Source organism: Manihot esculenta, chromosome 8 (assembly GCF_001659605.2).
Source record: "Manihot esculenta cultivar AM560-2 chromosome 8, M.esculenta_v8, whole genome shotgun sequence".
NCBI classification, from domain to species: domain Eukaryota; kingdom Viridiplantae; phylum Streptophyta; class Magnoliopsida; order Malpighiales; family Euphorbiaceae; genus Manihot; species Manihot esculenta.
The window spans coordinates 14,754,099-14,775,652 of NC_035168.2; positions in this window are offsets into that span (position 1 = coordinate 14,754,099).

A 21,554-nucleotide genomic window follows, 5' to 3' on the forward strand; every position below is an offset into this window, starting at 1 on the left:
TTTATGTGATTATATGGGCAATGTGTGTTGGATATACATGTTTGATGTGTTGTAGTTGGGGTTTAGGATAGTTTGAGACCCCTAGGTGTTGATGTATGTGTGTATGCATGCTTTGAGAGAGTTGGATGCTTGATTGGAAGGTTTGGGAGGAAAGTGTGCAGTGAAGAGCTGAGTTTCTGCCCTTTGGGAGAAACCAGGTTCGGCAGCCAAAAGGATTTTCGGCCGCCGAACCTGTCAGTGAGGCAAGCCTTTCGGCTGCCGAAGCCTACCCCCGAAAATGGACTTTCGTCTCTGGAGGGCACTTTTGGCCGCCGAAGGTGCCGCCGAACCTGCATGACTTTCGGTGTAATACCCGGCTAGACTCCGGTATCGGAATTCCTACCGTCCGGTGGAATCTCGGATGTCGGAAGCCTCTAGTAGGGTAGAAACATGTTTTCATAAAATGTTTTAAGGTATTTTATGTTTCTAAAGTAAAATGAAAATTTAGTTTTGAATGAAAAAGACCAAGGAGGCTTTGCCAGGTTCGGCCGCCGAAAGTTAAGTTCGGCCGCCGAACATGGTAAGGTTTTGGGAGCGCTTTAGGCCTCCGAAAGCCTTGTTTGAGTGAGTCAAGGTTCGGCCGCCGAACCTCATGTTCGGCAGCCGAACATGCATGAGATGTGGGGGCACGTTAGGCCGCCGAAAGGTGACAGAACCAGCCCTATAAAGGACCCCGTGACCGAAACAGGCGAGGTTTTCTCTCCCATTTCGGCCGACGGTAAGCTTTAGCCCTCCTATGGTCATTTTAAGTGTTTTCCCTCAAATCTTTCAGATCTGAACAAGTTACACCTTGTTTTTTAAGAGTTTTGAAGTTTGAGCAAGTTTGGGAGCTTGGAAATCAAAGAGTGGATTTTTCCCTACCTCCAAGCTAGGATCGTTCTTCCTCTCGATCTTCAAGAGGTAAGTTTAGATCCAACCTCTCTTGCATGTTTTAAGTAAGTTTTGAGTAGAGCTATGGGGTAGAAATGCATGAGTAGGCTTATGGAAGTTTATGTTATGTTTATGGGTTTGATGTGCATGTTCTTGAGCAATGTGGCTTGCTTGTGTGTTGTAGTTGGGGTTTAAGTTAGTTTGAGGCCCCTAGGAGCTCATATGCTTGAGTATGCATGTTGTAGAATAGGGTTATGCATGATTGGTTGTGTAGGGGGTTGAAATGGGCATGAAGAACCAAGTTTCTGCCCTTTGGCAGAAACCAGGTTCGGCAGCCGAAGGCACTTTCGGCCGCCGAACCAGCTTGGGAGGCAGCTTTAGGCTGCCGAAGCCTGCCCCCGAAAGTTGGAGTTTCGGCTCTGTCCGAGACTTTCGGCCGCCGAAGGTGCCGCCGAAGGTGCCGCCGAACATGCATGAGTTTCGTCTCTGTCTGGGAGTTTCGGCCGCCGAAGGTGCCGCCGAACCTGCCTGACTTTCGGCTCTGAAGGGACTTCCGGCCGCCGAAGGTGCCGCCGAAAGTGCCCTTCCCAGCCTTTTCTTGCATGTTTTCTAGGGATGTTTTGAGGTGTTTTTAGGAGATTTTTGGGGGTATGTTTAGAGTTATGTTCTTGTTGTTTGGTGCCTCATTTGAGTCCACCTGTGTAGGTTCGGACCCGAGGAACCGTGACCCCCGGTTGTGAGATAGTCGTTCAGAGTCCGTTGTTAAAGCTTCAGTCACCAGGTGAGTGGGATAACTCCCTAAGTTTCTAAGTAAAGTAATTGGATAAATGAACAAATGAATGAATCTGATAGCATACACATGCATCATTAATGCCATGGAATATTCCAGGATGTTTGCATTAGAAATTCACGAATATGTTGCATTGCATAATTTGATGTTGATGTGGATGGTTGTTGGATGATCCATAGTCCTCTGATGTTATGTTATGATGATATGTTATGGACGACCAGCGAGGCCCATTCTACGCCCCTGGTACTATGTAAGAGAAAGTCCAGTGAGGCCCATTCTACGCCCCTGGCACTTTGGAATGTTATGTTATGTTATGTAAGAGAAAGTCCAGTGAGGCCCATTCTACGCCCCTGGAATTTGGAGATGTTGAGGACTAATGGTGACAATACCATCCTTTATGTGATTAGCTGTGATGTGATGCATTTCATGAAAGCATGTATAAGAAAAGAAAGAAAAAGTATAATCATAATAATAAAATGAATAATAATATACCTAAAAATGGAGGAACCAAAACAAATGTTCTTAATAATAAAATGAATAATAATAAACATAAAAAGGGTGAAACTAAATCACATGTTTTTATCTTTCTGCTCGCTGGGCTTTATAGCTCACCCCTCTCCCCTAACCCCAGTCTTGCAGGTGCAGAGTAGATAGAGAAGTCAAGAAGAGTAAGAGAAGTTTATGTAATAGCCTAGTGGTGGACATGGTTTAATTGTAATGTAAAAGTATGTTATGTAATGTAATGGAAGTTTAGAATGTGCTTGACTGGAGTTTGTTTTAATCCCTTGTGTATATGATCCAAAAATGTTTTATGATGTTTATGTTATCTAAGCCTACCATATGTTATGTTATGTACCCCATTGGAGTATTTGATGAGGACTCCAATGAGGGGTTTATGTTATGATGAGTATGCACAGGTTAGGCTTGGTAAAGAAAAGTTTTAATTTTTATGTTGTTGTTGATCATGTATGGGATTAAACAGGTTCACAGGATGTATGTTTGGCTTGCTACGGGTTCTGGCGGCCTTAAGCCGACCTGAATCCTAGCGCCGGTAGCGGTCCGGTTTCCGGGTCGTTACAGAGTGGTATCAGAGCCCTAGGTTCATATGGTCGGACCTAGAGTGTCGGGCTCATAGATGTTATAGAAAGTCAAGCACAATAGGAAATCATGTCCACTAGGATAGGATGTAGAGTCCTGTCTAGAATGAAAGTATGATATGCCATGAGATATGCTATGTATATGATGTGTATATGATGTGGGTTCATGTGTTTCCACATGAACCGTTTGATGCTAATGTTTTGTTATCTGTGCTGTTTTTCAGTAAACAGAATGCGAGGAATTCGTCGATCGGCTAGATTGACTAGAGTACCACCGGAGGATGAGGGCACGAGCGCCCGTCCTCCAGCATTGCCAAGGGCAATGTCAAGCAGGTCCAACAGGGACAGAGCAGTGAGGGACCCTAGAAGGTCCTTGGATCTGGATAGAAGCAGATCAGTAAGGGGTACAGTTCAGGAAAGAAGGTCAGTGGATGTGGGAGAAGAGATGGATGTGGACCAGAGGAGGGATGGTAGTCTTGGTGTGAGCATGCCAGAAGAGGGCATGGGTGAGTCTCAGGGAGGCGCTCAGGCCTCGGGGTTTGTTCCACCACCCCAGTACCCACCTTTTTCACCATACCCCGGGTATTCGATGGGAAGTACATCGGATTTCCCCAATTTTAATCATTACCCTTCTCACATGCCATACCCACCTTTCTACCCACAGTATCCACAGTACCCTATGTACCCACCTCCATCCTTCCATCCAGGCACGGCAAACCCTATCCCAGGGGATGCCGCACCTCCACCACCAGCAGAACCCACAGTTCCAGAAACCCAAAGACCTCAACCTACCTCATCTGGAGGGAGCAAGGCCAAGATGACCGACTATATGAAGTTGGGTGCTCCCCAGTTTGATACCGGTGATGATCCGTTTGTGTACCTGGAGAAGGTCAAAACAATCACAGATGAGATAGGGGCTGATGACAGCAGAGCCATTCAGATGGCTGGTTTCACCCTGAAATGCAAAAAGGCCCGTGAGTGGTTCAAGGGCTATGTGAAACCGAGGGTGGACAGTCTTTCGTGGGAGGAGTTTGCGAATGAGTTCGCAGGATGGGCTTTCCCTGACAGTTCCAGGGAGCTGAAGGTGATTGAGTTTGAACAACTGAAGCAGACAGACGAGATGGGTGTCGATGAGTACACCGATAGATTCTTAGAGTTGTTGCCGTTTGCTGGGCAACATCTGGACACAGATCCGAAGAAGTCAAGGAGGTATATCATGAGGCTCAATTCCAGATATTCCTCTTTGATTCAGTCAGCCGATAGAGAAAGTTTCCATGCCATTGTAGACATGGCCAGGAGAATGGAGGCTAGTGCAATCATCGAGGGGACAGTTAAACAGTCAGTGACACAGCCTTCAGGTTCTAAGACCCCAGGTGGGGGAAGGATAGACCCTTCATCCTTGAGTTCAGCTAGTAAGAAGTGGGGCAGTACCACTAAGAAACCAAAGAAGAATAAGTTCTGGAGCAAGATCAAGTCAGGTCTGGGACTAGGAAGTGGCTCAAGCTCTGGTGCTGATAATGCAGTGTGTGCAAGGTGTGGTAAACTACACAGAGGGGTATGCCGTTTTGGGACGACAGCCTGCTACAGGTGTGGGCAGGAGGGACACATGTCCATGGAGTGTCCTAGAGCAGTTCCTATGGCACGACCCCAGCAGACAACTTCAGGTAGTGTGGCACAGCCAGCAGCTTCAGCCGCAACACAGGCTAGTGGCAGAGGCCGAGGGAGAGGGTCAGCCTCTTCTTCATCAGTTTACAGAGGGGAAGGTCCGTCAGCTCCAGCACGGATCTTCACAATGACACAGCAGGAGGCAAACGCATCCAACACCGTGGTGTCAGGTAATATCATCATTGGTTGTTCAGATGCTTATGCCTTAATGGACCCGGGTGCATCCCATTCTTTTGTTTCTCCGAGAGCGGTCGAGAGGTTGGGTTTGATGGTCTCTGGGTTAGAGTGTCCCCTATGGGTCAGTGGACCCAAGTGTGACCCGTCAGTGGCAGAGTCAGTCTGCCAGTACAGTCCAGTTTTCATAGAGGGAAGATGCCTATCCGCCGACCTAGTGGTTCTAGACTTGACAGATTTTGACGTCATTCTAGGGATGGATTGGCTATCTACCCATGGTGCTACCTTGGATTGCAGAGACAAGGTAGTTAAGTTCAGATGTCAGGATGGGTCAGAGGTTGTCTTTAGAGGAGACAGGGGGAGTACACCTAGAGGTTTAATATCAGCCCTACAGGCTCGTAGGCTGCTCAGGAGGGGTTGTCAGGGTTATCTAGCTCATGTGAGAGAGCTAGACAGAGATGTCAGAGAGCCCGCCTCGGTGCCTGTGGTTAGAGAGTTCTTAGATGTTTTCCCAGACGAACTGCCAGGTTTACCGCCTCCTAGGGAGATAGAGTTCGAGATAGAATTGATGCCAGGAACCAGACCGATCTCTATCCCTCCCTACAGAATGGCGCCAGCAGAGCTGAAGGAGCTTAAGGAACAGTTACAAGAGCTGGTAGATAAGGGTTTCATCCGACCGAGTACCTCGCCTTGGGGTGCTCCAGTGTTGTTCGTGAAAAAGAAGGATGGATCCCTCAGACTTTGTATCGACTACAACCAGTTGAACAAGGTCACTACCAAGAACAAGTACCCGTTGCCTAGGATCGATGATCTATTCGACCAGCTAGCTGGAGCAGGTTGTTTCTCCAAAATAGATCTGAGATCTGGGTATCATCAGCTGAGGATCAGAGATGAAGATGTGCCAAAGACAGCTTTCAGGACCAGATATGGGCACTATGAGTTCCTAGTGATGCCGTTCGGGTTAACAAACGCCCCTGCAGCATTCATGGATCTCATGAACAGAGTATTTAGCCAATACCTGGATCACTTCGTTATTGTCTTCATAGATGATATCTTAGTGTATTCCAGAAATGCAGAAGAGCATGCCCATCATCTGCGGTTGGTCTTGCAGACTTTGAGGGAACATGGCTTGTATGCCAAGTTCTCTAAATGTGAGTTCTGGCTGAGGAGCATTTCGTTCTTGGGGCACGTAGTGTCAGAGAATGGTATTGAGGTGGACCCCAAGAAGACAGAAACTGTGGCTAACTGGCCTAGACCCACTTCAGCGACAGAGATTAGAAGTTTCTTGGGTTTGGCAGGTTACTACAGGAGGTTCGTTCAGGACTTCTCAAAGATAGCAGCTCCTCTGACCAGGTTAACCAGGAAGAATCAGAAATTTCTGTGGACCGACCAGTGCGAAGAGAGTTTTGAAGAGCTTAAGAAGAGGTTGACTTCAGCACCAGTTTTAGCTCTGCCATCTAGTGATGAGGACTTTACAGTCTTTTGTGATGCGTCCCGTGTGGGACTGGGTTGTGTACTGATGCAGAATGAGAGGGTGATTGCTTATGCTTCTAAGCAGCTGAAGAAGCATGAGTTGAATTACCCCACACATGACCTTGAGATGGCAGCAGTAATCTTTGCACTCAAGATGTGGAGGCACTACCTCTATAGGGTAAAATGTGAGATCTTTACAGATCATAAGAGCCTGCAGTACATCCTGAGTCAGAGAGATTTGAATTTGAGACAGAGAAGATGGGTAGAACTGCTCAGTGACTACGATTGCAAAATCCAGTATCATCCGGGTAAGGCTAATGTTGTAGCTGATGCCTTAAGCCGGAAATCACTCGGCAGTCTATCCCACATCACAGCAGAACGAAGACCAGTAGTAAAGGAGTTCTACAAGCTCATCGAAGAAGGGCTACAGTTAGAGTTGTCAGGTACAGGCGCCTTGTTGGCTCAGATGAAAGTGACACCCGTGTTCCTTGAGCAAGTTGCTCAGAAACAGCATGAGGACCCCGAGTTAGTGAAGATTGCCAGGACTGTTCAGTCAGGCAATGATGGTGAGTTCAGATTCGACAGTAAGGGGATCCTCCGCTATGGGAGTCGATTATGTGTACCAGACGACATAGGGCTAAAAGGAGACATTATGAGAGAGGCTCATAATGCAAGATACAGCATTCACCCCGGAGCCACCAAGATGTATCAAGATTTGAAGAAAGTTTATTGGTGGCCAGCAATGAAGAAAGAAGTGGCACAGTTCGTGTCAGCCTGCGAAGTGTGTCAGAGGGTGAAGCTGGAACATCAGAAGCCGGCTGGAATGCTTAACCCGCTACCTATTCCAGAATGGAAATGGGAAAACATAGCAATGGACTTCGTAGTGGGGTTACCGGCGGCGTCCAACAGAGTGGACTCCATATGGGTGATCGTGGACAGACTCACCAAATCTGCTCACTTCATTCCTGTCAGGAGTGGCTATTCTGTGGACAAGTTGGCGCAGGTATATGTGGATGAGATCGTCAGGCTGCATGGGGTTCCTGTTTCGATAGTGTCTGATAGAGGGCCCCAGTTCACCTCCAGGTTTTGGCGGAGTCTGCAGAATGCCATGGATACTAGGTTGGATTTCAGTACTGCCTTCCACCCCCAGACTGATGGACAGTCAGAAAGGACCATCCAGACTATAGAGGATATGCTCAGAATGTGTGTGCTGGACTTTGGCGGTTCTTGGAGGCAGCATCTACCTTTGGTGGAGTTTGCCTACAACAACAGCCATCATGCTAGCATCGGGATGGCTCCATATGAAGCTTTGTACGGAAGGAAGTGCAGATCACCTGTTTGCTGGGAGGAAGTTGGAGAGAAGGCCTTGGCAGGGCCTGAGCTAGTAGAAATTACCAGCAGGGTGGTACCCATAATCAGAGAGAGAATCAAGACTGCTGCAAGCAGATAGAAGAGTTATGCAGACGTCCGCAGGAGACAGTTAGAGTTTCAGGAGGGGGATCTGGTATTGCTCAAGGTGTCTCCAATGAAGGGAGTGGTTCGCTTCGGGAAGAAAGGTAAACTAGCCCCACGATACATCGGACCCTTTGAAATCTTGCAAAAGATTGGGAATGTGTCGTACAAGCTGGATTTACCTGCTTCAATGGCAAGAATCCATCCGGTTTTCCATGTTTCGATGTTGAGGAAGTTTGTGTCAGATCCGAGCAAGGTTCTTAGTGAGCCTGATGTGGAGGTCCAAGAGGATCTCACCTATGTTGAACAGCCCGTACGGATCATAGACACATAGATCAGAAAGTTGAGAAACAAGGAAATCCCGATGGTGAAAGTCCTGTGGAACCATCACAACTTGGAAGAGTGCACTTGGGAGACACGGGAGTCCATGCTCCAGCAATATCCTCATCTCTTTTAAGGTAAGTGCGAGGTGTTTTATGTGCTTAGTATGTATGTTATGTGTTGTTTGGTGAACATTCGGGGACGAATGTTCTTAAGGGGGGGAGAATGTAATACCCGGCTAGACTCTGGTATCGGAATTCCTACCGTCCGGTGGAATCTCGGATGTCGGAAGCCTCTAGTAGGGTAGAAACATGTTTTCATAAAATGTTTTAAGGTATTTTATGTTTCTAAAGTAAAATGAAAATTTAGTTTTGAATGAAAAAGACCAAGGAGGCTTTGCCAGGTTCGGCCGCCGAAAGTTAAGTTCGGCCGCCGAACATGGTAAGGTTTTGGGAGCGCTTTAGGCCTCCGAAAGCCTTGTTTGAGTGAGTCAAGGTTCGGCCGCCGAACCTCATGTTCGGCAGCCGAACATGCATGAGATGTGGGGGCACGTTAGGCCGCCGAAAGGTGACAGAACCAGCCCTATAAAGGACCCCGTGACCGAAACAGGCGAGGTTTTCTCTCCCATTTCGGCCGACGGTAAGCTTTAGCCCTCCTATGGTCATTTTAAGTGTTTTCCCTCAAATCTTTCAGATCTGAACAAGTTACACCTTGTTTTTTAAGAGTTTTGAAGTTTGAGCAAGTTTGGGAGCTTGGAAATCAAAGAGTGGATTTTTCCCTACCTCCAAGCTAGGATCGTTCTTCCTCTCGATCTTCAAGAGGTAAGTTTAGATCCAACCTCTCTTGCATGTTTTAAGTAAGTTTTAAGTAGAGCTATGGGGTAGAAATGCATGAGTAGGCTTATGGAAGTTTATGTTATGTTTATGGGTTTGATGTGCATGTTCTTGAGCAATGTGGCTTGCTTGTGTGTTGTAGTTGGGGTTTAAGTTAGTTTGAGGCCCCTAGGAGCTCATATGCTTGAGTATACATGTTGTAGAATAGGGTTATGCATGATTGGTTGTGTAGGGGGTTGAAATGGGCATGAAGAACCAAGTTTCTGCCCTTTGGCAGAAACCAGGTTCGGCAGCCGAAGGCACTTTCGGCCGCCGAACCAGCTTGGGAGGCAGCTTTAGGCTGCCGAAGCCTGCCCCCGAAAGTTGGAGTTTCGGCTCTATCCGAGACTTTCGGCCGCCGAAGGTGCCGCCGAACATGCATGAGTTTCGTCTCTGTCTGGGAGTTTCGGCCGCCGAAGGTGCCGCCGAACCTGCCTGACTTTCGGCTCTGGAGGGACTTCCGGCCGCCGAAAGTGCCCTTCCCAGCCTTTTCTTGCATGTTTTCTAGGGATGTTTTGAGGTGTTTTTAGGAGATTTTTGGGGGTATGTTTAGAGTTATGTTCTTGTTGTTTGGTGCCTCATTTGAGTCCACCTGTGTAGGTTCGGACCCGAGGAACCGTGACCCCCGGTTGTGAGATAGTCGTTCAGAGTCCGTTGTTAAAGCTTCAGTCACCAGGTGAGTGGGATAACTCCCTAAGTTTCTAAGTAAAGTAATTGGATAAATGAACAAATGAATGAATCTGATAGCATACACATGCATCATTAATGCCATGGAATATTCCAGGATGTTTGCATTAGAAATTCACGAATATGTTGCATTGCATAATTTGATGTTGATGTGGATGGTTGTTGGATGATCCATAGTCCTCTGATGTTATGTTATGATGATATGTTATGGACGACCAGCGAGGCCCATTCTACGCCCCTGGTACTATGTAAGAGAAAGTCCAGTGAGGCCCATTCTACGCCCCTGGCACTTTGGAATGTTATGTTATGTTATGTAAGAGAAAGTCCAGTGAGGCCCATTCTACGCCCCTGGAATTTGGAGATGTTGAGGACTAATGGTGACAATACCATCCTTTATGTGATTAGCTGTGATGTGATGCATTTCATGAAAGCATGTATAAGAAAAGAAAGAAAAAGTATAATCATAATAATAAAATGAATAATAATATACCTAAAAATGGAGGAACCAAAACAAATGTTCTTAATAATAAAATGAATAATAATAAACATAAAAAGGGTGAAACTAAATCACATGTTTTTATCTTTCTGCTCGCTGGGCTTTATAGCTCACCCCTCTCCCCTAACCCCAGTCTTGCAGGTGCAGAGTAGATAGAGAAGTCAAGAAGAGTAAGAGAAGTTTATGTAATAGCCTAGTGGTGGACATGGTTTAATTGTAATGTAAAAGTATGTTATGTAATGTAATGGAAGTTTAGAATGTGCTTGACTGGAGTTTGTTTTAATCCCTTGTGTATATGATCCAAAAATGTTTTATGATGTTTATGTTATCTAAGCCTACCATATGTTATGTTATGTACCCCATTGGAGTATTTGATGAGGACTCCAATGAGGGGTTTATGTTATGATGAGTATGCACAGGTTAGGCTTGGTAAAGAAAAGTTTTAATTTTTATGTTGTTGTTGATCATGTATGGGATTAAACAGGTTCACAGGATGTATGTTTGGCTTGCTACGGGTTCTGGCGGCCTTAAGCCGACCTGAATCCTAGCGCCGGTAGCGGTCCGGTTTCCGGGTCGTTACAGAGTGGTATCAGAGCCCTAGGTTCATATGGTCGGACCTAGAGTGTCGGGCTCATAGATGTTATAGAAAGTCAAGCACAATAGGAAATCATGTCCACTAGGATAGGATGTAGAGTCCTGTCTAGAATGAAAGTATGATATGCCATGAGATATGCTATGTATATGATGTGTATATGATGTGGGTTCATGTGTTTCCACATGAACCGTTTGATGCTAATGTTTTGTTATCTGTGCTGTTTTTCAGTAAACAGAATGCGAGGAACTCGTCGATCGGCTAGATTGACTAGAGTACCACCAGAGGATGAGGGCACGAGCGCCCGTCCTCCAGCATTGCCAAGGGCAATGTCAAGCAGGTCCAACAGGGACAGAGTAGTGAGGGACCCTAGAAGGTCCTTGGATCTGGATAGAAGCAGATCAGTAAGGGGTACAGTTCAGGAAAGAAGGTCAGTGGATGTGGGAGAAGAGATGGATGTGGACCAGAGGAGGGATGGTAGTCTTGGTGTGAGCATGCCAGAAGAGGGCATGGGTGAGTCTCAGGGAGGCGCTCAGGCCTCGGGGTTTGTTCCACCACCCCAGTACCCACCTTTTTCACCATACCCCGGGTATTCGATGGGAAGTACATCGGATTTCCCCAATTTTAATCATTACCCTTCTCACATGCCATACCCACCTTTCTACCCACAGTATCCACAGTACCCTATGTACCCACCTCCATCCTTCCATCCAGGCACGGCAAACCCTATCCCAGGGGATGCCGCACCTCCACCACCAGCAGAACCCACAGTTCCAGAAACCCAAAGACCTCAACCTACCTCATCTGGAGGGAGCAAGGCAAAGATGACCGACTATATGAAGTTGGGTGCTCCCCAGTTTGATACCGGTGATGATCCGTTTGTGTACCTGGAGAAGGTCAAAACAATCACAGATGAGATAGGGGCTGATGACAGCAGAGCCATTCAGATGGCTGGTTTCACCCTGAAATGCAAAAAGGCCCGTGAGTGGTTCAAGGGCTATGTGAAACCGAGGGTGGACAGTCTTTCGTGGGAGGAGTTTGCGAATGAGTTCGCAGGATGGGCTTTCCCTGACAGTTCCAGGGAGCTGAAGGTGATTGAGTTTGAACAACTGAAGCAGACAGACGAGATGGGTGTCGATGAGTACACCGATAGATTCTTAGAGTTGTTGCCGTTTGCTGGGCAACATCTGGACACAGATCCGAAGAAGTCAAGGAGGTATATCATGAGGCTCAATTCCAGATATTCCTCTTTGATTCAGTCAGCTGATAGAGAAAGTTTCCATGCCATTGTAGACATGGCCAGGAGAATGGAGGCTAGTGCAATCATCGAGGGGACAGTTAAACAGTCAGTGACACAGCCTTCAGGTTCTAAGACCCCAGGTGGGGGAAGGATAGACCCTTCATCCTTGAGTTCAGCTAGTAAGAAGTGGGGCAGTACCACTAAGAAACCAAAGAAGAATAAGTTCTGGAGCAAGATCAAGTCAGGTCTGGGACTAGGAAGTGGCTCAAGCTCTGGTGCTGATAATGCAGTGTGTGCAAGGTGTGGTAAACTACACAGAGGGGTATGCCGTTTTGGGACGACAGCCTGCTACAGGTGTGGGCAGGAGGGACACATGTCCATGGAGTGTCCTAGAGCAGTTCCTATGGCACGACCCCAGCAGACAACTTCAGGTAGTGTGGCACAGCCAGCAGCTTCAGCCGTAACACAGGCTAGTGGCAGAGGCCGAGGGAGAGGGTCAGCCTCTTCTTCATCAGTTTACAGAGGGGAAGGTCCGTCAGCTCCAGCACGGATCTTCACAATGACACAGCAGGAGGCAAACGCATCCAACACCGTGGTGTCAGGTAATATCATCATTGGTTGTTCAGATGCTTATGCCTTAATGGACCCGGGTGCATCCCATTCTTTTGTTTCTCCGAGAGCGGTCGAGAGGTTGGGTTTGATGGTCTCTGGGTTAGAGTGTCCCCTATGGGTCAGTGGACCCAAGTGTGACCCGTCAGTGGCAGAGTCAGTCTGCCAGTACAGTCCAGTTTTCATAGAGGGAAGATGCCTATCCGCCGACCTAGTGGTTCTAGACTTGACAGATTTTGACGTCATTCTAGGGATGGATTGGCTATCTACCCATGGTGCTACCTTGGATTGCAGAGACAAGGTAGTTAAGTTCAGATGTCAGGATGGGTCAGAGGTTGTCTTTAGAGGAGACAGGGGGAGTACACCTAGAGGTTTGCAGGTACAGGGTAGACCAGGCGGTGAGCAGGAGTAGAGTCAGGATGTTTGTAATAGCTAGATGTGGACATGAATGTGATATAATGTAAAAGTATAGTGTAGAAATGTAATGTAATGATGTCTATTGACGTTTATAGTTGTGCTTGACCCTAGTATGTTGTTAATTTCTTTGAGTACATGATTTTAATGATGCTTATGTAACCAAACTCAATACATGTTATGTCACCCCATTGGGGCATTGTTGAGACTCCAAAGAGGAGTTAATGTTTTTGATCATGTTTATGTATAGTGCATGCACAGGTTGAGTTTGGTGAATGAATGAAAGAATGAATGAATGTAAGGAAAAGTTCAAAATTATTATGTATGTGTTGATCATGTATAGGATTAAACAGGTTTACAGGATGAATGTTAGGCTTGCTACGGGTCCCGGCGGCCTTATGCCGACCTGGATCCTAGCGCCGGTAGCGGTCCGGATTTTCGGGTCATTACAGATTGGTATCAGAGCCCTAGGTTCATATGGTCGGACCTAGAGTGTCGGGCTCATAGATGTTCTAGAAGGTCAAGCACAGTAAGAAGATCATGTCCACTAGGATAGGATAAAGAGTCTTGTCTTGAATGATGATGTGAAATGCCATGATTTTATGCATGTGCATTAAGGATATGCTATGTATGTGATGTATGTGATGCGGGTTCATGTGCTTCCACATGAACCATTTGATGCTAATGTTTATTTGATGTGTGCTGTTTTTCAGTAAACAGGATGAGAGGAACTCGTCGATCTGCACGATTGACTGGAGTACCACCCCAGGACGAGGGCACTGATGCCCGTCCTCCTGCATTGCCTAGGGCAATGTCTAGTAGGTCCAGCAGAGAAAGAGCAGTAAGAGACCCTAGAAGGTCTTTGGATCTGGGTAGAAGCAGATCAGTGAGGGGAACAGTGCAAGGGGATATGTCAGAGGATGTGGGGGATCAGATGGATGTGGATCAGAGGAGGGACGGCAGTCTCGGAGTAAGTATGTCGGAAGAGGGAATGGGAGAGTCCCAAGGAGGCACTCAGGCCTCGGGATTTGTCCAGCCATCTTTTTACCCACCCTTTTCACATAATCCCGGGTATCGATGGGAGGTAAATCGGATTACCCCAGTTTTAACCCTTATCCCTCTCAGATGCCATACCCACCTTTCTACCCACCGTACCCACAGTACCCCATGTACCCACCCCCATCTTTCTATCCAGGTACAGCAAACCCTACCCTAGGGGATGCTGCACCTCCTCCACCACCAACAGCCCCTACTGTCCCAGAAACCCAAATGCTTAAACCTAGCTCATCTGGGGGGAGCAAGGTCAAGATGACCGATTACATGAAGCTGGGTGCTCCCCAGTTTGAAACCGATGATGACCCGTTTGTGTACCTTGAGAGGGTCAAGACAATTACAGATGAGATAGGAGCTGATGACAGTAGAGCCATTCAGATGGCTGGGTTCACACTGAAATGAAAAAAGGCCCGAGAGTGGTTTAAGAACTATGTGAGCCCGAGGTTGGACAGTCTATCCTGGGAGGAGTTTGCAAATGAGTTTGCAGGATGGGCTTTCCCTGACAGTTCGAGGGAGCTGAAAATGATTGAATTTGAGCAGTTGAGGCAGACAGATGAGATGAGCGTGGATGAGTATACAGACAGATTCTTGGAGCTGTTACCGTTTGCTGGGCAGAATCTGGACACAGATCAGAGGAAGTCAAGGAGGTATATCATGAGGCTCCATTCCAGGTATTCCTCCTTGATTCAGTCAGCAGAGAGGGAGAGTTTCCATGCCATAGTGGATATGGCTCGGAGGATGGAGGCTAGTGCTATCATCGAAGGGAAAGTCAAGCAGTCAGTGGCACAGCCTTCTGGTTCCAAGACCCCAGGAGGGGGTAGGTTAGACCCTTCTTCTCTGAGTTTAGGCAGTAAGAAGTGGGACAGAGGCTCCCGGAAGTCCAAGAAGAACAAGATCTGGAGCAAGATCAAGTCAGGTCTGGGATTAGGAAGTGGCTCGAGCTCGGGTGCAGGTATTACAGCATGTATGAAGTGTGGGAAGCCGCACAAGGGAGTATGTCTGGTTGGGACGACAGCCTGCTTCAGATGTGGGCAGGAGGGACACATGGTGCGGGAGTGTCCTAGAGTAGCTTCTATGGCACAGTCTCAGCAGATAGCTTCTGGTAGTGTGGCTCAACTAGTAGCTCCAGCCGCGACTCAGGCTAGTGGCAGAGGCCGAGGGAGAGGGGCAGCCTCTTCTTCAGCGGGTTTCAGAGGTGAAGGTCCATCAGCTCCAGCGCGGATCTTCACAATGACTCAGCAGGAGGCAAACACATCCAACACCGTGGTGTCAGGTAATCTCATCATTGGTTGTTCTGATGTGTATGCATTAATGTACCCTGGTGCATCTCATTCTTTCATTGCTCCGAGGGCCGTCGAGAGGTTGGGATTGATGGTCTCTAGGTTAGAGTGTCCCCTATGGGTCAGTGGACCCAAGTGTGACCCGTCAGTGGCAGAGTCAGTCTGCCAGTGTAGTCCAGTTTTTGTGGAGGGAAGATGCCTGTCCACCGACCTTGTGGTTCTAGATTTGACAGATTTTGACGTCATTCTAGGGATGGATTGGCTATCTACCCATGGTGCTACCTTGGACTGCAGAGACAAGGTAGTCAAGTTCAGATGTCAGGATGGGTCAAAGGTTGTCTTCAGAGGAGACAGGGGGAGTACACCTAGAGGTTTGATATCAGCCCTTCAGGCTCGTAGGTTGCTCAAGAGGGGTTGTCAGGGTTTTCTGGCTCATGTGAGGGAGCTGGATAGTCGTGTCAGAGAGCCCGCCTCAGTGCCAGTGGTCAGAGAGTTCTTAGATGTTTTCCCAGATGAGCTGCCAGGTTTACCGCCTGCTAGGGAGATAGAGTTCGAAATTGAATTGATGCCTGGAACTAGACCGATCTCTATTCCTCCCTACAGGATGGCACCAGCAGAATTGAAGGAGCTTAATGAGCAGTTGCAAGAGTTGGTAGAGAGAGGATTCATCCGACCGAGTACCTCACCTTGGGGTGCTCCAGTGCTATTTGTGAAAAAGAAGGATGGATCTCTCAGACTTTGTATCGACTACAAGCAGTTGAACAAAGTCACTACCAAGAATAAGTACCCATTGCCAAGGATCGACGATCTATTTGACCAGCTAGCCGAAGCAGGTTGTTTCTCCAAAATAGATCTGAGATCGGGGTACCATCAGCTAAGGATAAGAGAAGAGGATGTGCCGAAGACAGCCTTCAGGACCAGATATGGGCATTATGAGTTCCTTGTGATGCCGTTAGGGTTAACCAATGCCCCTGCAGCATTCATGGATCTCATGAATAGAGTGTTTAGCCAGTACCTGGATCACTTTGTTATTGTCTTCATAGATGATATCTTAGTGTATTCCAGGAATGCAGAGGAGCATACCCATCATCTGAGGTTAGTTCTGCAGACCTTGAGAAAACATGGCTTGTATGCCAAGTTCTCCAAATGTGAGTTCTGGCTGAGGAGTATGTCCTTCTTAGGGCACGTTGTGTCAGAAAATGGAATCGAGGTAGACCCCAAGAAAGTGGAAGTTGTAGCTAACTGACCTAGACCCACCACTGTGACAGAGATCAAGAGCTTCTTGGGTTTAGCAGGTTACTACAGGAGGTTCGTTCAGGACTTCTCTAAAATTGCAGCTCCCATGACCAGACTGACTAAGAAAAACCAGAGGTTTGTGTGGACCGACCAGTGTGAGGAAAGCTTTGAGGAGCTAAAGAAGAGGTTGACTTCAGCACCAGTGTTAGCTCTGCCATCTAGTAATGAAGACTTCTCAGTGTACTGTGATGCGTCCCGTGTGGGACTGGGTTGTGTGCTAATGCAGAATGAAAGGGTGATTGCTTATGCTTCTAGGCAGCTGAAGAAGCACGAGTTGAATTACCCTACACATGACCTAGAGATGGCAGCGGTAATCTTTGCACTCAAGATGTGGAGGCATTACCTTTATGGGGTGAAATGTGAGATCTTCACAGATCATAAAAGCCTGCAGTACATCCTGAGTTAGAGAGATTTAAATTTGAGGCAAAGAAGATGGGTAGAACTGCTCAGTGACTATGATTGCAAGATCCAGTACCATCCGGGTAAGGCGAATATTGTGGCAGACGCCTTAAGCCAAAAATCACTTGGCAGTTTGTCCCATATATCAGCAGAGAGGAGGTTAGTGGTGAGGGAGTTCTTCGAGCTCATCAATGAAGGGCTACAGTTGGAGTTGTCTGGTACAGGTGCTTTAGTTGCCCAGATGAGAGTGGCACCCGTGTTTCTGGAGCAGGTGGCTCAGAAACAGCATGAGGACCCAGAGTTAGTGAAGATTGCCAGGACTGTTCAGTCAGGCAAAGATAGTGAGTTCAGATTCGACAGCAAGGGGATCCTCCGCTATGGAAACAGATTGTGTGTACCAGATGACGTAGGGCTGAAAGGAGACATTATGAGAGAGGCTCATAATGCCAGATATAGTGTTCACCCTGGAGCCACCAAGATGTATCAAGATCTGAAGAAAGTTTATTGGTGGCCAGCTATGAAAAGAGAAGTGGCACAGTTTGTGTCAGCCTGCGAAGTGTGTCAAAGGGTGAAGCTGGAACATTAGAAGCCGGCTGGAATGCTTAACCCACTACCTATTCCAGAGTGGAAATGGGAGAATATAGCCATGGACTTCGTGGTGGGGTTACCGGCAACGTCCAACAGATTGGACTCCATATGGGTGATTGTGGACAGACTGACCAAATCTGCTCACTTCATCCCTGTCAAGAATGGCTATTCTGTGGACAAGTTAGCGCAGGTGTATGTTGATGAGGTTGTCAAGTTGCATGGGGTTCCTGTTTCAATAGTGTCGGATCGAGGGCCCCAGTTCACCTCCAGGTTTTGGCGGAGTCTGCAGAACGCGATGGGTACCAGGTTGGATTTTAGCACTGCTTTCCATCCTCAGACGGACGGATAATCAGAGAGGACCATCCAAACAATAGAAGATATGCTCAGAATGTGTGTGCTGGATTTTGGCGGTTCTTGGAGGCAGCATCTACCTTTAGTAGAGTTTGCCTACAATAACAGCCATCATGCCAGCATAGGGATGGCCCCATATGAAGCTTTGTATGGAAGGAAGTGCAGGTCGCCTGTCTGTTGGGAAGAAGTAGGAGAAAAGGCCTTGGCAGGGCCTGAGCTAGTAGAGATCACCAGCAGAGTGGTACCCATCATCAGAGAAAGGATCAAGACTGCTACAAGCAGGCAAAAGAGTTATGCAGATATCCGCAGAAGGCAAGTAGAGTTTCAGGAGGGGGATTTGGTATTGCTCAAGGTGTCTCCAATGAAAGGGGTGATTCGGTTCGGGAAGAAAGGTAAGCTAGCTCCACGGTACATTGGGCCCTTTGAGATCTTGCAAAAGATTGGGAATGTATTGTATAAGCTAGATTTACCTGCTTCAATGGAGAGAATCCATCCGGTTTTCCATGTTTCCATGTTAAGAAAGTTCGTGTCAAATCCGAGCAAGGTTCTTAGTGAGCCTTATATGGAGATCCAAGAGGATCTCACCTATGTTGAGCAGCCGGTACGGATCCTAGACACCCAAATCAGAAAGCTAAGGAACAAGGAAATCCCGATGGTGAAAGTCCTTTGGAATCACCACAACATCGAAGAGTGTACCTGGGAGACACGGGAGTCCATGCTCCGGCAATATCCTCATCTCTTCTAAGGTGAGTTTTTATGTGTTTTATGTGAATGATCATGTTTTATACCATGCTATATTTGTTTGGTGAACATTCGGGGATGAATGTTCTTAAGGGGGGAAGAATGTAATACCCGGCTAGACTCCGGTATCGGAATTCCTACCGTCCGGTGGAACCTCGGATGTCGGAAACCCCTAGAAGGGTAAAACCATGTTTTCATAGAATGTTTTAATGTATTTTATGATTTTAAGCAAGAAAGAAATTAAGTTTTGAATGAAAATGGTCTTGAGAGGAAGACTCAGGTTCGGCCGCCGAACCTCAAGTTCGGCCGCCGAACATGCATGCACTTCGGGAGTGCTTTAGGCCCCCGAAGGCATAAGTGAGGGAAGTCCAGGTTCGGCCGCCGAACCTTACGTTCGGCCGCTGAACATGGCATGCATGCGGAGGCACGTTAGACTCCCGAAAGTGGCCTGGCCAGCCACCTATAAAAGGGTCCCCTTGTCCGAATGGGCGAGCTTTTCTCCCCATTTTCAGCCAAGGTGAGTTCTCCGCCGTCCCTCGCCGATTTTGAGTCTCTTCCTACAAATCTTTTATGATTTTCATGATATTTCACTTTGTTTTGAAGATTTTTGAGCATTTAAGCAAGTTTTGAGGCTTGGAAAACTCAGGAGCTCTTTTCCTTGGTTCTCCAAGTTTAGGTCATCTCTCTCTCGATCTTCAAGAGGTAAGAGCCGATCTTGAACTCATTTTATGTTTTAAGTAAGTTTTAAATTGATTCATGGGGTAGAAATGCATGTTTAGGTTAGTTGAACTTTGTTAAGTTTTATGTGATTATATGGGCAATGTGTGTTGGATATACATGTTTGATGTGTTGTAGTTGGGGTTTAGGATAGTTTGAGAACCCTAGGTGTTGATGTATGTGTGTATGCATGCTTTGAGAGAGTTGGATGCTTGATTGGAAGGTTTGGGAGGAAAGTGAGCAGTGAAGAGCTGAGTTTCTGCCCTTTGGGAGAAACCAGGTTTGGCAGCCGAAAGGATTTTCGGCTGCCGAACCTGTCAGTGAGGCAAGCCTTTCGGCTGCCGAAGCCTGCCCCCGAAAATGGACTTTGGTCTCTGGAGGGCACTTTCGGCCGCCGAAGGTGCCGCCGAACCTGCATGACTTTCGGCCCTGGAGGGACTTTCGGCCGCCGAACCTGCCGCCGAAAGTGCCCTGTTCAGCCTTCCTTTGCATGTTTTCTATGGATGTTTTGAGGTGTTTTAGGGGGTTTTTGGGGAGTATTTTAAAGTCATATTCATGTTTGCTAGGTCCCTCATTTGAGTCCACCTGTGTAGGTTCGGACCCGAGGAACCGAGGACCCCAGCAGTGAGATAGCTGCTTTCGAGTCTTGTCAGAGCTAGCCAGAGGTGAGTGGAATAACTCTCTATGTTTTCAAAGTAAATAATGAACGTTTTAGCATGATTCATGCATCATGAATGCCATGAGATATATTAGGGTGCTTGCATTAGAATTCACGAATATGTCGCATTGCACATTATGTTGTTGATGTGGATGAATGTTGAATGATCCATTAGCCCTTATAGGGTATGACATGACAGACTATGGAAGTCCGGGTGAGCCTGCACTATGCCCCCGGCATGATTGGATATGTATGGTATGCTATGGAAGTCCAGGCGAGCCTGCACTACGCCCCTGGCATAATTAGACTGTATAGAGGGCTAAATGGTGACAAGTTCATCCTTGATGTGAAATGTTTGTGCTGTGATGCATTCCATGATATCATATATTTTAAATACTATGTTTTATTATTCTGCTCACTGGGCTCTAGTAGCTCACCCCTCTCCCTTAACCCCTAGGTTTGCAGGTACAGGGTAGACCAGGCGGTCAGCAGGAGTAGAGTCAGGATGTTTGTAATAGCTAGATGTGGACATGATGTGATATAATGTAAAAGTATAGTGTAGAAATGTAATGTAATGATGTCTATTGAGGTTTATAGTTGTGCTTGACCCTAGTATGTTGTTAATCCCTTTGAGTACATGATTTTAATGATGCTTATATAACCAAACTCAATACATGTTATGTCACCCCATTGGGGCATTGTTGAAACTCCAAAGAGGAGTTAATGTTTATGATCATGTTTATGTATAGTGCATGCACAGGTTGAGTTTGGTGAATGAATGAAAGAATGAATGAATGTAAGAAAAAGTTCAAAATTATTTTGTATGTGTTGATCATGTATGGGATTAAACAGTTTTACAGGATGAATGTTAGGCTTGCTATGGGTCCCGACGGCCTTATGTCGACCTGGATCCTAGCGCCGGTAGCGGTCCGAATTTTCGGGTCGTTACAGTGATCTTGGTGCATCCATAAATGTCATGCCTCTTTCTATCTATAAATCTCTGAATTGATTTAATTTTGGTTGTTAAATTAGTTAAGTTTCGTTCTTGGTCAATTTGAAAAAAAATGTAAAATTAAAAGAAACAGAAAAAAGAGAATAAAAAAAAGAAGAAGAAGAAGAAAGAAAATCGAAAAGAGAAAAGAGATAGAAAGGAAGAAGAAGAAAGAGAATTCTTGAAATATCTTAGACGAATCATTCTCCTTATTGGATTTATTTTCTTGTCCTAGTTACATTAGAACTTGAGGTTTCTTGTACCTAAAAAATTGTTTCCTAATTTTCATATTCCTATTGTTTTACGGGTTGTTTGAATTGACTCTCTCTTATTTTAATCAATTTGATGCGATATTTGATCACCTACATACATGTGCATATTTAAAACTTCAAACAAATTTCTTTAGCATAAAATAATTAATTTAGCTCCAAAAATTAATTATACATGAGAATTCTGAATTAGTTCAAGTTTATTCTTGCTTTGTTGGATAGAAATATTTTAGGTTTTATATTTGATTTGCTTTATAGTAATTCAAATTCTTATATTTTGACCTAAACTATCTATTTCTCAATTTTTGTTTGCTGATTTTTTTTAATCTTGCCATTTTTATTTTCTTTATACTATTCGAGTGTTATTTGATTGTGATTACACTCTAAGTTGATATAATCAGGTAGTACATGGTCTTATCT